The sequence below is a fragment of the Pelophylax lessonae genome (genome assembly GCF_965119305.1).
Source record: "Pelophylax lessonae genome assembly, chromosome: 13".
NCBI lineage: Eukaryota > Metazoa > Chordata > Amphibia > Anura > Ranidae > Pelophylax > Pelophylax lessonae.
The window spans coordinates 11,467,805-11,492,642 of NC_138780.1; positions in this window are offsets into that span (position 1 = coordinate 11,467,805).

Sequence of the window (24,838 nt, forward strand, 5' to 3'; positions counted from 1 at the left end):
TCCATAAGTCTACATCTCCAGGAAGTAGCAGGTTACTCTGGATGATGCCTGAACAAAGATGGCGCCGTCCTTCTGGAGAGAAAAGCAGATAATGCCATTGTCAGGGGGAGTCCTTTGATCTCCATGAAGTATCACGATGACATATTACTGGGCATAATGACAGGTCCACTTTAAGCCATAGGACAGCTATCCTTTAATAATGATGTTGGTCTATATTTGTTCAGGAATGTGTCTTTGTACCCCGAGGATGCGTTCAGTTTTAGTGTACTCCCCCCCCCTCCCCCGTTCTTGGAGTGGAAATATAAACACTTCTCCGTCTCGGCTCCCGGGAAAAATGGACACAAACGTCGTTATTTTTTAATGTCCTGAGATTGAAAGGGAAGTTTCTCCGGGGGCACCGAGGCTTCTGCTTTTATAATATGTCAGTATTTTCCATGGCCTCCCGTGGGAAATCTGCGATCTGCCTTCTGCACAGCGCCGGGGTCACACTCCTGTATTATTCATAGCACAATAAAAGGAGGTTTGCCGGGCTGCGGGCGACGCGCTGAATTTGGGATTCCGGTCAGGAGGCGCTGTCCACCTCCGCGAGGTGGGTGACAGTAAACTGAGACGACGGGCCGGGACAGTGGCCGGATGAAGGCGATCAATATGACAGTAAATGACAAGTCCTGGAAAAGTCAGAGGGATCATTTTATTAAACGCTTCAAAGGATCGAGAAAAAAAATAAATAAAATTATATTAAGCAAAGATGGAGAGGCGTGGTGCGATTCCAAATATGAAAAATTGTGTCAAATACTTACCGTAATTTTCCTTTCCTGGAACGAATCTTGTAGTATGCTGCCATTTTTGGCATCAGAAAAATGGACTAAATACTTAACGTAATTTTCCTTTCTTGGCACCAATCCATGGCAGCATACATATAGTAGTATAGTACCGTGTTGGCACCAGGAAAAACAGAAAATTGTATCTAGTACTTACCATAATTTTCCCCTGGCACCAATCCATGGCAGCAAACATGTAGTAGTATAGTACCGTGTTGGCACCAGGCCAACAGAAAATTGTATCTAGTACTTACCATAATTTTCCCCTGGCACCAATCCATGGCAGCATACATGTGATAGTATGCTGCCGTGTTGGCGCCACGCCAACAGGAAATTGTATCAAATTTCTTACCATAATTTTCTCCTGGCACCAATCCATGGCAGCATACATGTGGTAGTATGCTGTGGTGTTGGCACCAGAAAAACAGAAAATTGTATCACTTACCGTAATTTATATTTTCTGGAGCCAATCCATGGCAGCATACATGTGGTAGTATGCTGCAGTGTTGGCACCAGAAAAACAGAAAACTGTATCACTTACTGTAATTTTCCTTTTATGGCGCCAATCGATGGCAGCATACATGTGGTAGTATTCCTGCAGTGTTGGCACCAGAAAAACAGAAAATTGTATCACTTACCGTAATTTTATTTTCTTGGAGCCAATCCATGGCAGCATACATGTGGCAGTATGCTGTATTGTTGGCACCAGAAAAACAGAAAATTGTATCACTTACCATAATTTTATTTTCTTGGAGCCAATTCATGGCAGCATACATGTGGTAGTATGCTGCAGTGTTGGCACCAGAAAAACAGAAAACTGTATCACTTACTGTAATTTGCCTTTCTTGGCGCCAATCTATCTCAGCATACATGTGGTAGTATGCTGCCGTGTTGGTGCCAGGCCAAAAGGAAATTGTATCAAATACTTACCATAATTTTCCCCTGGCATCAAGCCATGGCAGCATACATGTGGTAGTATGCTGCAGTGTTGGCACCAGAAAAAGAGAAAATTGCATCACTTGCTTATTGTAATTTTCCTCTCTTGGAGCCAATCCATGGCAGAATACATGTCGTAGTATGCCACAAGTGTTGGCACCAGAAAAACTGAAAATTGTATCACTTACCGTAATTTTCTCCGGGCACCATTCCATGGCAGCACACATGTGGTAGTATGCTGTGGTGTTGGCACCAGAAAAACATAAAATTGTATCACTTACCGTAAATTTCCTTTCTTGGAGACAATCCATGACAGCACACATGTGGTAGTATGCTGCAGTGTTGGCACCAGAAAAACAGAAAATTGTATCACTTACCGTAATTTTCCTTTCTTGGAGCCAAGCCGTGGCAGCCTACACGTGGCAGTATGCTGCAGTGTTGGCACCAGAAAAACAGAAAATTGCATCACTTACTGTCATTTTCCTGTCTTGGAGCCAATCCATGGCAGCATACATGTGTAAGTATGATGCCATGTTTGTGCCAGAAAAACAGGAAATTGTATCAAATACTTACCTTAATTTTCCTTTCCTGGAACCAATCTTGTAGTGTGCTGCCATGTTTGAGCCAGAAAATTGGAAAAATGGTTTAAATAATTACCTTAATTTTCCTTTCTTGGAGCCAATCCACGGCAGCATACATGTGGTAGTATGCTGCAGTGTTGGCACCAGAAAAACAGAAAATTGTATCACTTACCGTAATTTTCCTTTCTTGGAGCCAAGCCGTGGCAGCCTACACGTGGTAGTATGCTGCAGTGTTGGCACCAGAAAAACAGAAAATTGCATTACTTACTGTCATTTTCCTGTCTTGGAGTCAATCCATGGCAGCATATATGTGGTAGTATGATGCCATGTTTGTATCACTTACCATAATTGTATCACTTACCATAATTTTCTCCTGGCACCAATCCATGGCAGCAAACATGTGGTAGTATGCTGCAGTGTTGGCACCAGAAAAACAGAAAGTTGTATCACTTACCGTAAATTTCCTTTCTTGGAGACAATCCATGGCAGCATACATGTGGTAGTATGATGCCATGTTTGTGCCAGAAACACAAGAAATTGTAGCAAATACTTACCATAATTTTCCTTTCCTGGATCCAATCCTGTAGTGTGCTGCCATGTTTGAGCCAGAAAAATTGAAAATTGGTTTAAATAATTACCCTAATTTTCCTTTCTTAGAGCCAAGCCATGGCAGCAGACATGTGGTAGTATGATGCCATGTTTGTGCCAGAAAAACAGGAAATTTTATCAAATACTTACCTTAATTTTCCTTTTTTGGAACCAACCTTGTAGTGTGCTGCCATGTTTGAGCCAGAAAAATGGAAAATTGGTTTAAATAATTACCTTAATTTTCCTTTCTTGGAGCCAAGCCGTGGCAGCCTACACATGGTAGTATGCTGCCGTGTTGGCACCAGAAAAACAGAAAATTGTATCACTTACCTTAATTTTCCATTCATCTGGAGCCAATCAATGGCAGCATACTCCCACAAGTACAGTATGCTGCCATGTTGGTGTCAGGAAAAAGTCTTACAGTGTAAGCAGCACAGGGGGAGTGAAGGTTTCAGTGTTCTCTGCAAAACACCACAGCATAGGTTGGTGTCATACAAGGATCTTTCCACAACAAGTTGCTTTTCTTACGTAAAGAGATCACTTTACGCAGCAGTACATTTTGATGCCACGATTTCAGTGCTGATATCTTTTGGAATTGGACAGAGGATCCCAGGATAGGAGAGGCGAGGGGTTGCAGTACAGTACATAAAGGAGGGTTAGTGTTAGATTTGCAGGGAGGATAATAGGGAGGATTAGTGTTAGGGTTACAGGGAGGGTTAGTGTTGAAGTTACATGGAAGGTTCGTTTTAGGAATATAGGTACAGTTAGTTTTAGAGTTACGTGGAAGATTAGTGTTAGGGTTACAGGGAGGGTTAGTGTTACAGAGAAAAAACAGTTGCAGCGATGGTTAGTGTTAGGGTTTAGGGGAGGGTTAGTGTCAATGTTACAGGGAGGGTTAGTGTCAAGGTTACAGGAAGGGTTAGTGTTAGGGTTACAGGGAGGGTTAGTGTTAAGGTTACAGGGGGGGTTAGTGTTAGGGTTACAGGGAGGGTTAGTGTTAAGGTTACAGGGGGGTTAGTGTTAGGGTTACAGGAAGGGTTAGTGTTAAGGTTACAGGGAGGGTTAATGTTAAGGTTACAGGGAGGGTTAGTGTTAGGGTTTTAGGAAGGGTTAGTGTTACAGGGAGGGTTAGTGTTAGGGTTACAGGGAGGGTTAGTGTTAAGGTTACAGGGAGGGTTAGTGTTAAGGTTACAGGGAGGGTTAGTGTTAGTATCACAGGGAGGGTTAGTGTTGGGGTTACAGGGAGGGTTAGTGTTAAGGTTACAGGGATGGTTAGTGTTAGGGTTACAGGAAGCGTTAGTGTTAAGGTTACAGAGAGGGTAAGTGCTAGGGTTACAGGGAGGGTTAGTGTTAGGGTTACAGGAAGGGTTAGTGTTAAGGTTACAGGGTTAGTGCTAGAATTACAGGGAGGGTTAGTGTTAGGGCTACAGGTAGGGTTAGTGCTAGGGTTACAGGAAGGGTTAGTGTTAGAGTTACAGGGCAGGTTGGTGTTAGGGTTATAGGAAGGGTTAGTGTTACAGGAAAGGTTAGTGTTAGGGTTACAGAAAGGGTTAGTGTTAGGGTTACAGGGAGGGTTAGTGTTAGGGTTACAGGGGGGTTAGTGTTAGGGTTACAGGATGGGTTAGTGCTAGGGTTATAGGTATGGTTAGTGTTGGGGTTCAGGGAGGGTTAGTGTTGGGGTTACAGGATGGGTTAGTGCTAGGGTTATAGGTATGGTTAGTGTTGGGGTTCAGGGAGGGTTAGTGTTGGGGTTACAGGATGGGTTAGTGTTAGGGTTATAGGGTTGGTTAGTGTTAGGGTTACAGGAAGGGTTAGTGTTGGGCTTACAGGGGGGGTTAGTGTTAGGGTTACAGGGTCGGGTTAGTGTTAGGGTTACAGGAAGGGTTAGTGTTAGGGTTACAGGGGGGGTTAGTGTTAGGGTTACAGGATGGGTTAGTGTTAGGGTTACAGGGAGGGTTAGGGTTAGGGTTGCAGGGAGGGTTAGTGTTGGGCTTACAGGGGGGGATAGTGTTAGGGTTACAGGATGGGTTAGTGTTAGGGTTATAGGGTTGGTCAGTCTTGGGGTTCAGGGAGGGTTAGAGTGATTGGAGTTAGAGTTACATGGAAAGGGAGTGTCATGGATTAAATTTTTTGTGCATTATAAAGAGGACCTCTAGTTTAGTGACACTGACCCACCTCCTGGCTTTGCCACCCCCGGTATACTTCTACACGGCAAAAGCATGGCTTTACTTTGCACACTGCAATGAAAACATCCTCTGTAATGTATAACAATAAAAGTGAAGACAGATTCCCACCTGAAAATGAATATTTAAATAAAAAAATGAAAGTAGATAAAAGGGAAAATCTATTTAAAAATGGCTTTTTGTGATATTTTAGAGTTTAAATTTAAGAGCGAGGTCTTACACTCTGACACTGCGTTCTACTGGCGCCATGTTCCTGGATTCAGGGCGGGAGGAAAACAACGGAACGCGTCGATCGGATTAGCTCACCACATAAATCAGCTATGACTAGACCGGTTAACAAAAAAAAAAAAAGCTAATTACCTTTAAAAGAGATGTACTGTTGCCTGCGGCCATTGTTTCTTCCCGTGAACGCTTTCAGTCTTTCCAATGATTATTAACGCAATGCCTTTGATAAGCCCCAGGGCGCGCCGCCATATTCACCAATGGTGGCATCAATCAGCCTATCTTGTTAATTGTAAAATATTGACTTGCAGGGAGCTAATTGATATAACGGATGTCTCTGCAGTCCCTGTTTTTCGCCATGAATTAAAATAAGTTGTAAAAGCAGAAAAAAAAGTCTACTTAAGGTGGAAGATCAGCCAAACCAAATACACAATTCTATTACATATGTGTGTCAGAGAAAATCTGTTCGGTCAGTCTTGTGATTCCATGGGACAGGTCCATACTTTCATGAGAAGTGTCAGCTTTTTCTTCCTGCTGGGCTGTGATTGAACATCGCCACCTGGTGGATACGTCTATCATAATTGTAAGCTTGGCCAAACCTAACACTAATCCTCACTGTAGCCCCAACACTAACTCTCCCTGTAACCCCAACACTAACCCTCCCTGTAACCCCGACACTAACCCTCCCTGTAACCCCAACACTAACCCTCCCTGTAACCCCAACACTAACCTTCCCTGTAACCCCGACACTAACCTTCCCTGTAACCCTAACACTAACCCTCCCTGTAACCCTAAGACTAACTCTCCCTGTAACCCTAACACTAATCCTCCCTGTAACCCCAATACTAATCCTCCTTGTAACCCCAGGACTAACCCTCCCTGTAACCCTAACACTATTCCTCCCTGTAACCCTAACACTAATCCTCCCTGTAACCCTAACACTAACTCTCCCCGTAACCCTAACACTAACCCTCCCTGTAACCCTAACACTAATTCTCCCTGTAACTCTAAAACTAATTCTCCCTGCAACCCTAACATTAACCCTCCATATAACCCAAACACTAACCCTCCTTGTAACCCCAATACTAACCCTCCCTGTAACCCTAACATTAACCCTCCATATAACCCCAACACTAACCCTCCTTGTAACCCCAATACTAACCCTTCCTGTAACCCTAACACTAATCCTCCCTGTAACCCTAACACTAACCCTCCCTGTAACCTCAACGCTAACCCTCCCTGTAACCTCAACGCTAACCCTCCCTGTTACCCCAACATTAACCCTCCCTGTAACCCCAACACTAACTTTTCCTGTAACTCCAACACTAACCCTCCCTGTAACCCCAACACTAACTTTTCCTGTAACTCCAACACTAACCCTCCCTGTAACCCCAACACTAACCCTCCCTGTAACCCCAACACTAACCCTCCCTGTAACCCTAACACTAACCCTCCCTGTAACCCTAACACTAACCCTCCCTGTAACCCCAACACTAACCCTCCCTGTAACCCCGACACTAACCCTCCCTGTAACCCTAACGATAGCTCTTCCTGTAACCCTAACACTAACCCTCCCTGTAACCCTAACACTAACCCTCCCTGTAACCCCAACACTAACCCTCCCTATAACCCCAACACTAACCTTCCCTGTAACTCTAGCACTAACCCTCCCTGTAACCCTAACACTAACCCTCCCTGTAACCCTAACACTAACCCTCCCTGTAACCCCAACACTAACCCTCCCTGTAACCCCAACACTAACCTTCCCTGTAACTCTAGCACTAACCCTCCCTGTAACCCCAACACTAACCCTCCCTGTAACCCCAACACTAATCCTCCCTGTAACCCCAACACTAACCCTCCCTGTAACCCCAACACTGACCCTCCCTGTAACCCCAACACTAACCCTCCCTGTAACCCCAACACTAACCCTCCCTGTAACCCCAACACTAACCCTCTCTTTAACCCTAACACTAACCCTCCCTGCAACCCCAACACTAACCCTCCATAAATCTTATACAATCTGGCAGTCATGGCACTCTCCCGCTACCACAGGGTCCGAACATAAAACACACATCCATTTTTTTTCAAGTTCCGTAACTTTATAAGTCGCTTGAATAATGCAGGAAAGGAGAAAAGAGGGGAGAAATGAAAGATTTAACGTCTGTTTTTTTGGCTGCGGAGACGATCTGAGTGGCACAATGTGTTTCATTACGATCGGCCTTGTGAACGGGGCACTCGGCGGCGCCTCCTGGGAAAAGCCATTTTTCCTAACACTTACCATAAAGTGCTTTTAATGAGCATTTAATTAACTTTTAACAACACGTCTGTGGCAAGGTGATTCGATTCTGAAATATTCTTCCTTTCCCGCTCCACGCAGCTATTGATATTCCGCTAACCCGCGGCTGATGCATTCACATCGAATGAACTCTGGTTCACGGCCGCGACAGCGGGGCTCACTGAACCAATAAGAGGGCGCCGTTCGGCTGTTAAAATTTAAGAGGGACGTGAACTCAGTCAATGGGCCGTGAATAGCAATTGGCAAAATAACCGCACAAACCATTTAGTCATTCAATGTTATCAAAATGTATCTTTGTAGTTCACTCCGAGCTTTGGATTCGATTTCTTTTTGCTGTCCAAAAAAATTTAAATTCCTCTTCTTATTATCCACGGCAGCGGCGTTCAGTCTGCTGGAAGGAGATCTCCGAATCTTCATCCCTGGACTTTTACTGGAGGTCATAATGGACAATGGCATAAACACAATACGCTAGGTGGGACTTTAAGTGAGACCCCAGCAGGTAGTGCCCGGCGTCTCCATCCCTGCATCAGGAAAAAATGAAGGTTGAAGGATTAAAAGAGGTGCATGGAAGTCAGCCAGCCCCCAGTCTGATGTACTCACCCTCCAGTCTGACACCAACCAAGTAGACCTGTCTCATAATATAAAGAACAGAGGTTTAGTTGACACGCATTTGCAAACGCATGTGTAAGCTGCAGGGCCACTACACGGCACCCTGTATTACCTGCAGTCCTAACACTTCCTAATTTAGTGTCTAATGGACAATGGCATCCCCTGGTTCACCGCACTGGAAGTGTAATCATTACAGAGCAGTATACAATGACACATCACATGATCAGTATATACTGACACATCACATGATAGATCAGTATATAGTGACACATCACATGACAGATCAGTATATAGTGACACATCACATGACAGATCAGGATATACTGACACATCACATGATAGAACAGTATATAGCGAAACATCACATGACAGATCAGGATATACTGACACATCACATGACAGATCAGTATATAGTGACACATCACATGACAGATCAGTATATAGTGACACATCACATGACAGATCAGTATATAGTGACACATCACATGAGATCAGTATATGCTGAGGGCCATCTTTAACCCAGGGCAAAAAGGGCAGCTGCCCCGGGCCCAGTCATTGTTGTGGGGCCCGAAACAGCTGCCCCTTGAGCCCGCACTGCCCACAAAGAGTTGATAAGCAGATAAGATGATATAACAGATCAGTATATAGTGACACATCACATGATATATCAGTATATAGCGACACATCACTTGATAGATCAGTATATACTGACACATCACTTGATAGATCAGTATATACTGACACATCACTTGATAGATCAGTATATACTGACACATCACTTGATAGATCAGTATATAGCGACACATCACATGATAGATCAGTATATAGTGACACATCACATGACAGATCAGTATATAGCGACACATCACTTGATAGATCAGTATATAGCGACACATCACTTGATAGATCAGTATATACTGACACATCACTTGATAGATCAGTATATAGCGACACATCACATGATAGATCAGTATATAGTGACACATCACATGACAGATCAGTATATAGCGACACATCACTTGATAGATCAGTATATACTGACACATCACTTGATAGATCAGTATATACTGACACATCACATGACAGATCAGTATATAGCGACACATCACACAAGATCAGTATATAGTGACACATCACATGACAGATCAGTATATAGTGACACATCACATGACAGATCAGTATATAGTGACACATCACATGACAGATCAGTATATACTGACACATCACATGACAGATCAGTATATAGTGACACATCACATGACAGATCAGTATATACTGACACATCACATGACAGATCAGTATAAAGTGACACATCACATGACAGATCAGTATATACTGACACATCACATGATAGAACAGTATATAGCGAAACATCACATGACAGATCAGGATATACTGACACATCACATGACAGATCAGTATATAGCGACACATCACATGACAGATCAGTATATAGTGACACATCACATGAGATCAGTATATGCTGAGGGCCATCTTTAACCCAGGGCAAAAAGGGCAGCTGCCCCGGGCCCAGTCATTGTTGTGGGGCCCAAAGCAGCTGCCCCTTGAGCCCGCACTGCCCACAAAGAGTTGATAAGCAGATAAGATGATATAACAGATCAGTATATAGTGACACATCACATGAGATCAGTATATAGTGACACATCACATGACAGATCAGTATATAGTGACACATCACATGACAGATCAGTATATAGTGACACATCACATGAGATCAGTATATAGTGACACATCACATGACAGATCAGTATAGTGACACATCACATGACAGATCAGGGTATACTGACACATCACATGATTGAACAGTATATAGTGACAAATCACATGAGATCAGTATATGCTGAGGGCCATCTTTAACCCCAGGGCAAAAAGGGCAGCTGCCCTGGGCCCAGTCATTATTGTGGGGCCCAAAGCAGCTGCCCCTTGAGCCTGCACTGCCCACAAAGAGTTGATAAGCAGATAAGATGATATAACAGATCAGTATATAGTGACACATCACATGATAGATCAGTATATAGCGACATATCACATGAGATCAGTATATGGTGACACATCACATGACAGATCAGTATATACTGACACATCACATGACAGATCAGTATATAGTGACACATCACATGACAGATCAGTATATAGTGACACATCACACAAGATCAGTATATACTGACACATCACATGACAGATCAGGATATACTGACACATCACATGATATAACAGATCAGTATATACTGGCACATCACATGATATAACAGATCAGTATATACTGACACATCACATGATATAACAGATCAGTATATACTGACACATCACATGATATAACAGATCAGTATATACTGACACATCACATGATATAACAGATCAGTATATACTGACACATCACATGATATAACAGATCAGTATATACTGACACATCACATGATATAACAGATCAGTATATACTGACACATCACATGATATAACAGATCAGTATATACTGACACTGATGGGGGTAAAGGGACCTCTGTTGTGCTGTTATAGGGTGACAACACCTCCATGGATATCACACAATCAGTGAGCGTTGTCACCACAGGACAGGAAGTGTATTAATGGCAGGATCGCCAGGGGGAAATAAAATTAAAAAAAAACCCTGAAAAAAGGAAACGAATGCAGCCACCACATCTGGGGACTGGGAATCTCCCGCATCTGACATTTTTGTTCTTGGGCAGAGATATGCTTCAAATTCAGTTGTGACCTTTTGCATTTTGACGGCTCCTCTGAAACATCACCATAAAAATCTAAAATGAATAACGGATTCTTTTTTGTTGCCGCAGATTGCTGCACGCCGCCCTTCGGCTCGCTGAATACGCCATTTTTTTTCCTTCGTATTTGTACCTAACCGATGCCACCACGCTTGCCCCGGGGTTCATCCATCACAAGCTCACCAGGGCTGGTAGAAGAGGTCTATTTGTCAGGAGGATGGGATCAACAGCCAATCTGCGTCTCCTGACATGGGGGTTATGGATGGGACGACGCGGCTCTGTTTCGGCGCCAAGCACTCCATCTAGAGGGATCAGATACAAATCTCGGCCGAGAGCCGGGAGCGGGGGTGCCATCCATAGCTGAGGAGTGACAAGGGAACAACTCCCTCTCCATCACCCCGAGGATGGCTAACCATCAATATCTTCTACGCCGCCTCTGAAGGCGATAAGCGTTTGATACATTTGACAACGTTTTTTTTTTTTTTATTCCTGTTGGGAGGGCGGAAGACTGATGTGAGAACATTGGAGGTCCTCAAGGTTTAAAAAATTGTTACAATGACTCTGATCTACATACAACGTTGCAGTGGAAATCCTTAACTGAACCTTTACCTAAGAGCTAAGGTCCACCACCTCCCCAAAAAAAATACATGTATAATTGCAAAGCTAGCCATTTTTTTAAATATTCAAAGTTTAAAATTAAACAGATCTCTCAATAATCACAAAAGGATATATAGGCATGAGAAAAAGTAAGTACATCCCATAGTAAATGTAGACTTTTCCGACATATTTGAACTGGCGGACATTGGATCTTGATCCAGATAGTGCCTACAGGACTTGAAATACCACATTTATTTATTACAGGTATTTATATAGAGCTGTCAATTTACGCAGCGCTTTAAACATTTACACTATATTTTCAAAAGTATTGGGACGCCTGCCTTTATACGCACATAAACATTAATGGAATCCCAGTCTTAGTCCGTAGGGTTCCATATTGAGTTGGCCCACCCTTTGCAGCTATAACAGCTTCAACTCTTCTAGGATGGCTGTCCACAAGGTTTAGGAGTGTGTCTATGGGAATGTTTGACCATTCTTCCAGAAGCGCATTTGTAAGGTCAGGCACCTAAGGCCTGGCTCGCAGTCTCCACTCTAATTCATCCCAAAGATGTTCTCTCAGGTTGAAGTTAGGACTCTGTACAGGCCAGTCAAGTTCCTCCAGCCCAAACTCACTCATCCTTGTCTTTATGGACCTTGCTTTGTGCACTGGTGCGCAGTCATGTTGGAACAGGAAGGGGCCATCCCCAAACTCCTCCCACAAAGTTGGAAGCATGAAATTGTCCAAAATATCTTGGTATGCTGACGCCTTAAGAGTTCCCTTCAATGGAACTAAAGGGCCAAGCCCAACCCCTGCACAAACAACCCCACATCACCACAATGTAAGGGGAAGAGACATCCCACTAGCCACCAATGAACTGTTTTTAGCATGAGTTCCCCACAAAGGTTTAGAAAGGCTGGTCTAAATTCACAAAAATGCAGATTTGTCATATGGAAAAAGGTTTGTACAATAAACTTGAACACATGCCACATAAAATTGACATGATGTATTCATTTTCATGATCTAAGTCAACCATCCTCAACAAGGGTTCCATAAAACCCTAGATAGCTAGGGGTTCCTTGAATTGTGGCTGATTGACCTCCCATCCCACGCTGCCTGTGTGTTCCATAGCCAATGCTACTTGGAAGAGAAAATAACCATCTTCTTGGCTGTCTGGCAGGTGATGTGTGGCATTTTGATCACCACTGTATTTCCAATGGCCACTAATGTAAGAGATGTTCTTCCCACTGGCCACCAATAAATTAGTTCTGGAATGGGCCCCCTGAGATCTGCACATTTTTTAAGGGTTCCTCTGGGTTAAAATTGGTCGAATTCGTCATATGGAAAAAGTAAGAAGCCCTCCACATTTACCATCACTTCAAATCCAAAAAATTTCAGTTGAATGTCCCAGATTAGGTGCCAGTGATTAGAATTTAGGGAATGTACGGAGGGGACCTGTCTTATTTAAACCTCATACGTTTAGATCAGGGTTTCTCAATTAGGGCTCCATGGAACCCTAAGGTTTCTCCAGACGTTGTTAGGGGTTCCTTGAGCAATGGGCAATTTCTGCCTCTCAGATAAGTTCCCAATGACACCATTTATCTTTTTACCTATCTGTAATGGGGTTATTCTTCCCAATGACCACAAATGTATATCTACCTGTGTAAGGGAAATCACCTTTAGACCACAAGCTGATACAAGGAAAGATTTATTTCTCGTATACGAGGAGACAAGTACAGGAGATTGTCAGATATTCACCCACCGGTTCTAGCCGCCTGTGACCCGTGGAATAGGGCTCCATACACAGTAGCTAGCCTAGTTGGCTTCTTATCTGACACTTGTCTGAATTCGTTATGCTAGCTCGCACATTTATATACAGTTAAAACATCCTGACTTAACCCTTCCCCCAGGACAACGAGGAATGTCTGTTTTTATTGCCATCTCCTTAAAGGGGAAGGAGTTTCATCTTACAAACTCTGAAATCTGGCTATTACCATATATAGTATAGGGCATTTAAAACCAGTTAGATTGTATTCAAGCAGAATAAAATGGAGTCACAGTCAGCCTTATACATAAACAATTATAAAGACATTCTTAATTTCTCTAACAACCTGGAGTTCGGCTTTAAGTTTGTATATATTTTCAGGTACCCACCAGTTAAGTGCAAACCCAACCCCCCCCCCAAAGACCATTTCAGGCAAAACCGATGAAAATGCGTCATTCTGACGTCTGTCCGCCCTTAGTCTTCGCCGTTCATCCCGGGCCTTCTTTGGTTATTCTTTCGAGGAGCTCGTTCCTCGTCTTGTGGAAGAGAATAACGCTCTGCGGGGGGCCGGCAAATCAACGCTGATTTTATTTAACGGCTTTTATCCCAGAAGCGGCAGGAGAGTTCCGAAGAAGTGGACTTAATTAAAGCGTGACTTGGCCAGGACATCGTCACCTTGCCTGTAGGAGAAGCGCTGAATCCGGCCGCAGAAAGGAGGGAGAACAAAGGGTGGGGAGTACGCGGAAAAGGCTGCAACCAATTAATTGGGACACTTTGTTTCCTATCAAAGACCCCAGAGTTGGCGCCATTGTCACGAGAGGCGGAAGGGGGCTTATTCTTCATGCAGCTCATTCACTGCAATACAAATACTGTAGGAAAGGAAACTGAAGCAGCCAGTGGAGTATTTTTGATCATACATGATCCTGTGTTGGTTCAGATTAGCGTGGAAGTGAAAGAAGAGCCCCTAATTAAAACCGGAGTATTTCTTTATAAAGGAAAGCTTAATACGCCCGCCTTTTCGTGCAATGATGAAGAATGATAAAGTGGACCCGTCATAGTTTTTGTTGCAGCTGGCATGTTGCCATATAGCTAAAGGGGGTGTGGTCTTCAAGGCAAGACATAAACTTGGTAGGCGGGGTCACAGTTCCTCATGGGCGTACCCCCTACACCACATGTGTCAAACACAAGGCCGAAATCCAGCCCACCAGCCCAATTCATGTGGCTCTCGCACTTCCTCTGCAGCTTAGGCATCCCATCTCCCTCATCTCTGCCCCCACCTTATCTCAGCAGCTGGCAGCAGAGAGGACGACAGAACTCCACCAGATCCTGCACCTCTTTGTGCAGCTGCAGTATCCTCTCGTCCCCGCCTCCCCTGGTCTCAGCATTCAGCAGACTCCCGCAGCTGACTCTAGCCCTCCTCTGGCCCTCCTCCAGACCCTGCACCTTCTGCTTCCCAGTTATGCTCCCAGCTTCTTCCCAACAGCAGCACAGGGTAAGGGGGTGCACTATAATTTACAGGGCAGCCAACAGAAATTTTGGGGCCCCCTTACACAGCTTTAGGCCTGGGCCCCTCCGCACCTGACAACCAACATTCCCAAGGAGCCGTGCCACCAAAGTTGCCCACTAGCCATCCCACTGAGTCCTTCAGTGCACCCACTTTTATTGTAACATTCTTACAACTATATTATATGAAAATTAATCCAGTCCAGCAAAGAGACATCTCCATGTATTCAGCAAAGAGACAGCCCAATCCGGCAAAGAGACATCCCAATCCAGCAATGCAGCAAATAGATTGCCTCATATATTCAGTAAAGAGACAGCCCAATCCAGCAAAGAGACATCCCAATCCAGCAATGCAGCAAATAGATTGCCTCATATATTCAGTAAAGAGACAGCCCAATCCGGCAAAGAGACATCCCTTTGGCTGCATCGGCTTACTCTGTAGCCGTCCTGCTTTAGCAATTGCTAGTAACTACAGCAGCAACAACTAAATCTCGTTGGTTGGGCCTGGGCGGCCGGGCCCCTCAGGATGCCCGGGCCCCTAACATGTATATGGGGCTATCCACCCTGATGGCGGAGAACTCTTGACTGCTCAAGGTGGGTTTCTCTGGACGTCTAGTTCTACAGATACAACCAGCTCTTTGAGGGCAACCATAATGCTGATGCGGCCTGCAATGAAATTGAGTTTGACACCCCTGCCCTACACCTTCTCCAGGAATTTTGATAATGCAAATCAAGTTGGGGCAAGCTGACTTTTGCACACTTGCAAGGAGAACCAGTGTGACCCTTCCACCATCTCTCTGCTCCTCACCAAGGCCCTGAAACCTGCACAGGTCATAAGGCTTCCCACCCTCCCCTAAAGGAATACTGAGGGTCTCCTCTCACTCGCATTCCTGGTCGCCTCCTAACTGCACCTCTACCCAATCAGTGAACAATCCTCCATTCTACAAAATTCCAAGTTCAACCAACTTCAGATGTGTAGAGTTTGGCTTTTTTTTTTTAGAATATTCTACTTATTCTGTATCTCTGTGAGCTTCCCTCTCTCAGTGGGACTAGAGTGTAAGCTTCTCTGGTACAGAGACTGATGTGACTGGTTCAGTGATCTCTGTACAGCGCTGCGGTATATGTCAGAGCTATATAAATGTATCATAATACTAACCTAGTACAAACATTAGAGTGTAAGCTCCTTTGCTCTGTTAATTAGTTATTGTATTTATGTTGAGAAGGACAACTTGGCATACACGGGGAAAAAAAAATTCTAATTTCTGGCACAAGCATCTGACAGCCGGAGCCACAGTGGACAGTTATACACCGGGGTTGATTTAGTAAAGGCAAATAGGCTGCTCACTTTGCAAGCCAATTTCCCTTAGTTTAGTAAATACAATGAAAATTCACGTAGCAATAAATTAGGGATAGACAGATTATCGGCGGCCGATATGCACTTTCCCAGATATATTGGTAACTGGCCGATATTGCCGATATTTTTGTGAGGTCATTCTGCCTTCTTAGGCCGCCTACCTCACCTTGGACAGCCTCATCTGGAGTCGGGAATAGTCTCACGGGAGTGTATCACAGCCATACACCCACAGCAGCCCGGTGCCAGCCAGCCACCCACATCTACAGTCCATGTACCAGCGAGCCACCCACAGGCACTGTACCAGCCAGCCACAGGCACTGTACCAGCCAGCCACAGGCCCTGTACCAGCCAGCCACAGGCCCTGTACCAGCCAGCCACAGGCCCTGTACCAGCCAGCCAGCCCCCCACAGGCCCTGTACCTGCCAGCCACAGGCACTGTACCAGCCAGCCAGCCACCCACCCACAGCCCCTGTGCCAGCCACCCAACCACCACAGGGTGCCAGACAGCCAGCCACAGGCCCTGTACCAGCCAGCCACAGGCACTGTACCAGCCATCCGCCCACAGGCCTTGTACCAGCCAACCACCCACAGCCCCTGTGCCAGCCACCCACCCACCACAGGGTGCCAGACACCCACCACAGGCCCTGTACCAGCCAGCCACAGGCACTGTACCAGCCAGCCGCCCACAGGCCCTGTACCAGCCACCCACCCACAGCCCCTGTGCCAGCCAGCCACCCACCACAGGGTGCCAGACAGCCAGCCACAGGCCCTGTACCAGCCAGCCGCCCACAACCCCTGTGCCAGCCACCCACCCACCACAGGGTGCCTGCCAGCCACCAACCATAGGGTGCCAGACAGCCAGCCACCCGCCACAGGGTGCCAGTCAGCCACAGGCACTGTACCAGCCAGCCGCCCACAGCCCCTGTGCCAGCCAGCCACCCACCACAGGGTGCCAGCCAGCGAGCCACCCACCACAGGGTGCCAGCCAGCCACCCACCACAGGATACCAGCAAGCCAGCCATTAAGCATTAAACAAAAATTAACATGTTCAGTACCAGATTTGTGTCAAAAATTGTCTTTATTTTTCAAAACTTTAAATGTACAAAATATCGGCCCATACCGGCCGATACGATACGTTGTGACCAAAATATCGGTATCAGCCCTGAAAAAAACCATATCGGTCTATCCCTACAATAAATACCCAATCATGTGCAAGGAACAGTCTGTATTTTTGCTTTCCCATGATTGGATGATGGGAGTCACAAGATCTTCACCTCATTCATTAAGCTAAAGGAGAATTCCCTTGCAAAGTGAATGGCCTCTTTGCCTTTAGTACATTAACCCTTAGTGTGTTTTTCACAGTACAAAACGTCACTTGTATATATGGTTATAATGGTGTTTTGGTTTGTCTCCTATTTATTACAGATTATTCTCAGCGGAGTTCTTCTTTATTAGGCAGCCATTCCTACCTTCTCTCCCTACAGATAGTCATGTGAATCTATTAATATTTTATTATAATAGAGAGGGGCCCCGGAGAGCAGAGACTTTTTCATTACAAAGAGAAATGAGAAAGCACAGACAAAGGACGGGGATATATTATTAACATGAACAGGCGTGTTGGGGGGAGTCGGAGATTGCCGCTCGAGTCTTTCACGCCTGGAGATTGAAACAGGGGGTAGGATAATGAATTGCCCTTCTAATGCAAACCCTCCTCCTGGGGCCCCCCTCCCTCCAGGGTGGAGCTCATTTCTGAATTCATTCACCTAATATTAAAAACTAAATTGCAAAAAATGAAAGTGAACCATGGCAGCTGAATTAAAAAATTTAAATAAATTTGAAGGAAGAGGAAACTTTTAGTGAAAACCGCGCGTCAAAATGACGATTAGGTCCAGAGATATAGGCAGTTGAATATCTCTGAAGTCCAGCTTGATCCCGCCCCTGAAGATCCTTTATTGTGGTCAGCAGGCTCACTGACCAATAAGGAGTATCGGTGGGATGGGCCAAGCTCAACTCTTGAAGGAAAATTGGAGGTTTGGCTATAACTTTAGCTGGCTATATCTCTGGATTCACTGATTGTATTGACATGCCGTTTTCACTGAAGGAATCCTCTGCTGATCTACTTTTATTCTGTGTGAATCTTCCAGGTTGGAGACCGGGTCACTTTAAATTGATGCTCTGAAGTCCAGGACATAGTTTGGCTGCCCAGGTGATTCTTAGTACATTGACCTTGCTATGACTGACTGGTTACTGACAATGTGCAGGTAAACCCTAACAATGAACCTTTTTTATTTGCTCCAGGGGGGAGGTGTTCTGTAGTCCATTCCCTAGGTTGACAACCATAGGTGTGCACAGCCTTTTTGCATTAAAGTGTGCACCCCAAAGCTCAAACACATATGCATGTTGTATGTGACAATGTCGGTAGAGCACTGGATGGTGTCAGTAGCGCAAAGATTGGTGTCAGTATTTTTTTAATTTTTATTAGTTATTTATTTAATTTTATCCTTTTATTTTGTATTATTTTTTACAATTTTATTGTTTTACAAATTTTTTAAGGAGCCCCAGAGCGCTGTCAGGGGGGGGGGGAGGGGGGGGGGTAGTGCATTTGCAACCTGCATTTGGTGTGTTGCTACCTTTCTATCAACTCTCGCTGAAGATCACAAAAAAGAGGAGTGCGTTTTGCTTGCAGTCTGAATCGCACAGCTCATTCCTGTGCAGGCATGGTGTGGATCGGCCCTGACTCTTTTCCAAAAACCCGCCAAACCGAACTCGGAGTGTAAATAATGGCACCCCTGTGCAGTTGCATGTTTCTTGGCATTTTGGAAAAACGCGTCAGTTTTGCGCACCTTCCCAACATGAATAGATGTGAACGCATTTCTGCGTGTGCACATGCGATTCCACCAGTGTGTCACATGTAAGGCAGCCCAACATTTCAATGAGCTGTCCTACGCCTGACAAACGCGGAGAAGTCCCTGACTCTTTTTCAAAGAGGTGCCGCACCGAACCGTGGGGTGCTGCGGCACTTTGTGGTTTGTGCACCTTCCCAACATGAATAGGTGTGAACGCATTTCTGCGTGTGCACGTGCGATTCCACCAGTGTGTTCCAGTGTGTCACATGTAAGGCAGCCCATTCATTACAATGAGCTGTCCTACGAGAAGTTCCTGATTCTTTTTCAAAGAGGTGCCGCACCGAACTGCAGGGTGCTGCGGCACTTTGTGGTTTGCGCACCTTCCCAACATGAATAGGTGTGAACGCATTTCTGCGTGTGCACGTGCGATTCCACCAGTGTGTTCCAGTGTGTCACATGTAAGGCAGCCCATTCATTACAATGAGCTGTCCTACGAGAAGTTTCTGATTCTTTTTCAAAGAGGTGCCGCACCGAACCGCGGGGTGCTGCGGCACTTTGTGGTTTGACGCACCTGAAAATGTGTAATTGCAGATGCGCGGGGGGTGCAATTAGCAATCAATGACACTGGCATACGTCTGCTAAATGGCAGTGCGTTTCTGTGTGTTCCGGAAAAAGCGCTTTGCGCACATTGCTGGCACGCATTAGCGCGAAGGGGCGGTAAACATCTGCCGCATTCGTCTATTTAAATGTATCATTTTCAGGAATGGGAATCTACCTTGTAGAGGAGGGGGGTGACATATAACGAGCCGGTACTATATACTGCGCTGACTGCGTATATATATTTCATGGCTCATTCTCTGCTGTCAGCTGTTTCAGCGTCACGTTCCGGAGCCGTACAAATCAAACACTAATAACGCATTTATTTTATATATCCCGAGCTGTCAGCGCGCGGCAAGAAGCTTCTAGAACAAGATTAACGGTAATGTAGAGAAAGCCGCGCAGCGTCGCTTGCAATTACAGATATGAGCCCGCCAAGATCCGAGCGGCACGCGATAGAAAATAAAAACAATATAATAAAATCTCATTAAAACCGAATGCGCGTTATTACTACGCCATATATATTTTTTTTAATATTATTCATGTAATCTTTATTTTGTTTTTCAAGATCTGCCAACAGAAGGGGTGAGAAGGGCCACAATCCGAGCCGCAGACGCTTGGCGTTTGATTAATTTAGTTGCCAACTTCCATTAAATCTTTACTGGAAAAAGAAGAATTAGGGAGGCCCCGTCATGAGATTATGTCACAATACGCGACAAAAGTATAATTAAAAAATAAATAAATAAATACATTAAAAAAATGGTAGTTAATGGCTTAAACCTCTTCATGCGTAAGCCTATTTCTGATGCTTATAAGTTAAAATCAATATTTTATTTTGAAAGAAAATTACTTAGAACCCCCAAACATTATTTTTAAACAAAAAAATAACATAAACATAACATAAAAATATTTAAACATTATACTATTATATATATTATAATATATAATATAATATAATATATATTATACTATATAATATACATATTATATTATATTATATATTATAAATATATATTTATTAATATATACTGTATACTATTATTATTACTATAACTTTTATACCAATATTTATTTATTATTATCTACTTGTTATTACTATACATATATATATATATATATATATATATATATATATATATATATATATATATTTATATGTGTATATATATATATATATATATATATATATATATATACATTATACTAATATATATATATATATATATATATATATTATATTATAAATATATATTTATTATTATATACTGTATACTATTATTACTATTACTTTTATACCAATATTTATTTATTATTATCTATTTATTATACTATTATTATTACTATTCTATATATATATATATATATATATTATACTATTATATATTATATTACTACTTAGAACCCCCATACATTATATATATATATATATATATATATATATATATATATATATATATTTTTTTTTTTTTTTTTGTTAGCAGAGGCCCTAGAGAATAAAATGGAGGTCATTGCAATATTTTTTATCACACCGTATTTGCGCAGCGGTCTTCCAAACGCAATTGTTTTGGAAACAATTCACATTTTCTAATTAAAAAATAAGAATACAGTAGAGTTAGCCCAATTTTTTTCCATAATGTGAAAGATAATGTTACACTGAGTAAATAGTTACCCAACATGTCATGCTTCAAAATTGTGCTTGCTCGCGGAATGTAAACATCCCTTGTAATAGAAATAAGCATGACAAGACCTCTTTATTGTGAGATCTGGGGTCAAAAAGACCTCACACCTCACATCTACACTAAAAAAGAAAAAAAAAAAAAAATCGGCTCTTTAAACCGGTTGCTAGGCAACGACGTTTGATGTCGCTCCCATCCTCCAAGACCATAGAGTTGAGTGAGGGCCATCTTCCCCTCACTCGACTTCCTCTCTAAGAGGATTCTGGACCGGATCGTTTTCCCCGCAGCCTGCGGGTCCGGTAAGCGGGGAAAAGGACCGGGAGGAGGGGGGTGCACCTCTCCCACTGCATTGTAAGGGTGATCCTGCAGCGAATCTGACACTGGGACCACCGTTACCTGAAAGCCGATCGCCCGCCGTTTTCAAAAATACCGGGGTTATGGAGGCTATCTGCTGCCATAACCCCGGTATTTAGCGTCAAAGGACCGACGTAAATCGATGGTGGGCGGTTGGTAAGTGGTTAAAAAGAAATTTAAACTGCCCCTGCTCTTTAGTGCTTATGCGCAATTGCAAACGCACACGTTGGCCCCGCATGCATGTGTAAACAGCAACAAACCTGCATTTTGTTTCCAGACGGGGTCAGAGGTGGGGACAGGGGTGGGGTCAAGGCAGTGGTTGAAGGGGCCCCGTCAGGTAGGCTGTACAGGGCCCCATAATTTCTAACAGTAGCCTTGACTCCGTGATGTCATGATGGAGGAGTGGAAGAGGACTCCAGTGGCAACCTGTGAAGCTCTGGTGAACTCCATGCCCAAGAGGGTTAAGGCAGTGCTGGAAAATAATGGTGGCCACACAAAATATGGACACTTTGGGCCCAATTTGGACATTTTCACTTAGGGGTGTACTTACTTTTGTTGCCAGCAGTTTAGGCATTAATGGCTGTGTGTTGAGTTATTTTGAGGGGACAGCAAATTTACACTGTTATACAAGCTGTACACTCACTACTTTACATTGTAGCAAAGTGTTATTTCTTCAGTGTGTTCACATGAAAAGATAGAATAAAATACAGTATTTACAAAAATGTGAGGGGTGTACTTACTTTTGTAAGATACTGTATGTGCTTAATGTGAGTTCTAACATTATGAATAATCTGCCCACTAGATGGCGCTTTTCCTTTTCTATAAACACACACGCACAGGAGCAGTTGGGAAAATTGCATGAGATTCGGACAGGGGTCACACCACATTCCTGTTTAAATCGCATGAGATTCTTTGCAATGCGATTTTGCCATTTGTTTGTATTGACCCAAAGCGCACCTTAACCACTTGCTTACTGGGCATTTAAACCCCCTTCCTGCCCTGGCCAAATTTTTAGCTTTCAGTGCTGTCACACTGTGAATGACAATTCCACGGTAATTTCACAGAAATAGAGCTTTCTTTTGGTGGTATTTAAAGGACTTGTAAAGTCAGAAGTTTTTTTTTATCCAAATACATTCTATGCATTAACCACTTAAGCCCCGGAAGATTTTACCCCCTTCCTGACCAGGGGGTATTTTGTGATTCGGCACTGCGTGACTTTAACGGACAATTGCGCGGTCGTGCGACGTTGTACCCAAATGAAATTGACGTTCTTTTCTTCCCACAAGCAGAGCTTTCTTTTGGTGGTATTTGATCACCTGTGCGATTTTTTACTTTTTGCGCTATAAACAAAAAAAGAGCGACAATTTTGAAAAAATAACAATATTTTTCACATTTTTTAATATGAAATTCCCCCCCAAAAAAATGTAAAAATCAAAATTTTTTAACATTTTAGGCCAATTTGTTTTCTGCTACATATTTTTGGTAAAAAAAAAAAACGCAATAAGCGTATTTTGATTGTTTTGTGCAAAAGTTATTGCGTTTACTAACTACAGGAAAGATTTATGTCATTTTTATTGTTTTTTTTTTTAACTAGTAATGGCGGCGATCTGCGTTTTTTTTTATTTTTTTGCGGGACTGTGACATTGCGGCGGACAGATCGGACCCCTGACTGACATTTTTGACACTTTCGGGGGTACCAGTGACATTACTACAGTAATCAGTGCTATACATATGCACTGTTACTGTAAAAATGACACTGGCAGGGAAGGGGTTAACTTTATTGGTGATCAGTGGGTTAAATGTATCCCTAGGGGCGTGATTCTAACTGTGGGGGGGGCGTGGCTTGTGATGTAACCCCAGAGACATACGATCCTACATAGCAGGATCGTATAGTCTCTGCAGTTACATCAGGGAGAATGACAGGCGGATGTGTTTACATCAGCAGTCCGTCTTTCTCCCTCTCCAGCACGAGATCGCGAGTGATCGGCGGCCATCAGAGCTGCCGGTCACACGCGTGGGGATGTCAGGGAACGAGCGGGGGCGGGAGCGCGCCCTCGGCGGCGCGCGCTCACCCCCTACAGGCTCGTGGGCGAGCGACGTACCCCTACGTCACTTTGCCCAGGAGGGGCTGACGGCTGCAGTAAATAGTCGTGCGGCGGTCGGCAGGTGGTTAAAGTTTAATGGTTAATGTTTTTTTAACCTAATACATTGTATGCATTAAGATAAAAAGCCTTCTGGGTGCAGCAGCCCCCCTAATACTTACCTGAGCCCCCTCTCTATCTAGCCTTCCAGGACTCTCCGGACTGGCTGAGACACTCCCGCGGCTGTCAATCAAAGTCAGTTAGCCAATCAGCAGAGAGAGAGAGAGGGGGCAGAACCGAACGGCAACTCCCTGTCTGAATGGACGCAGGGAGCTGCGGCTCAAGTCAGGTGTCCCCATAGCAAGCGGATTGCAGTGGGGGCACTCAACAGGAGGGAGGGGCCAGCATAAGAAACAAGGGACCCAAGAAGAGGAAGATCCAGGCTGCTGATGAGGAGGCACCGATGGGGCTGTACTGATAGGCGGCACTGATGGGCACTGGTAGGTGACGCTAATAGGCAGCACTGATAGGCACTGATTGGCAGCACTGGTGGGCACTGGTTAGCAGTACTTATGGGCACTGGTAGGTGGTACTGGTGGGCACTGATTGGCAGCACTGGTGAGCACTGCTTAGCAGTACTTATGGGCACTGGTAGGTGGCACTGGTGAGCACTGATGAGGCGGCAGTGACTCTCTGTGTACGGGACAGATGTCCCGTTTACCAAGCCGGTAATCAGCCTTTTTGTTCTCCTCATGCTGACTACGGGCTTCTGTTTACATCATGGGATCAGCTGTCATTGGCTGACAGTTGATCACGTGGTAAGGGGCCGGGATCGGGTCTCATGGCCGGGATAGGGTCTCATGGCCGGGATAGGGTCTCATGGCCGAGAAAGGGTCTCATGGACTCACTGATTACATGGACATGGACGCTCTCCCAGCAATTTAGCTGTGCTGTGGCCGTCTTTCGGCTATAACGCAGGCGCAAAAAGTTTAAGGTATCAGTAATAGGGTCTCATGGCCGGGATCAGTTCTCATGGTGGGAATCGGGTCTCATGGCGGGGATCAGGTCT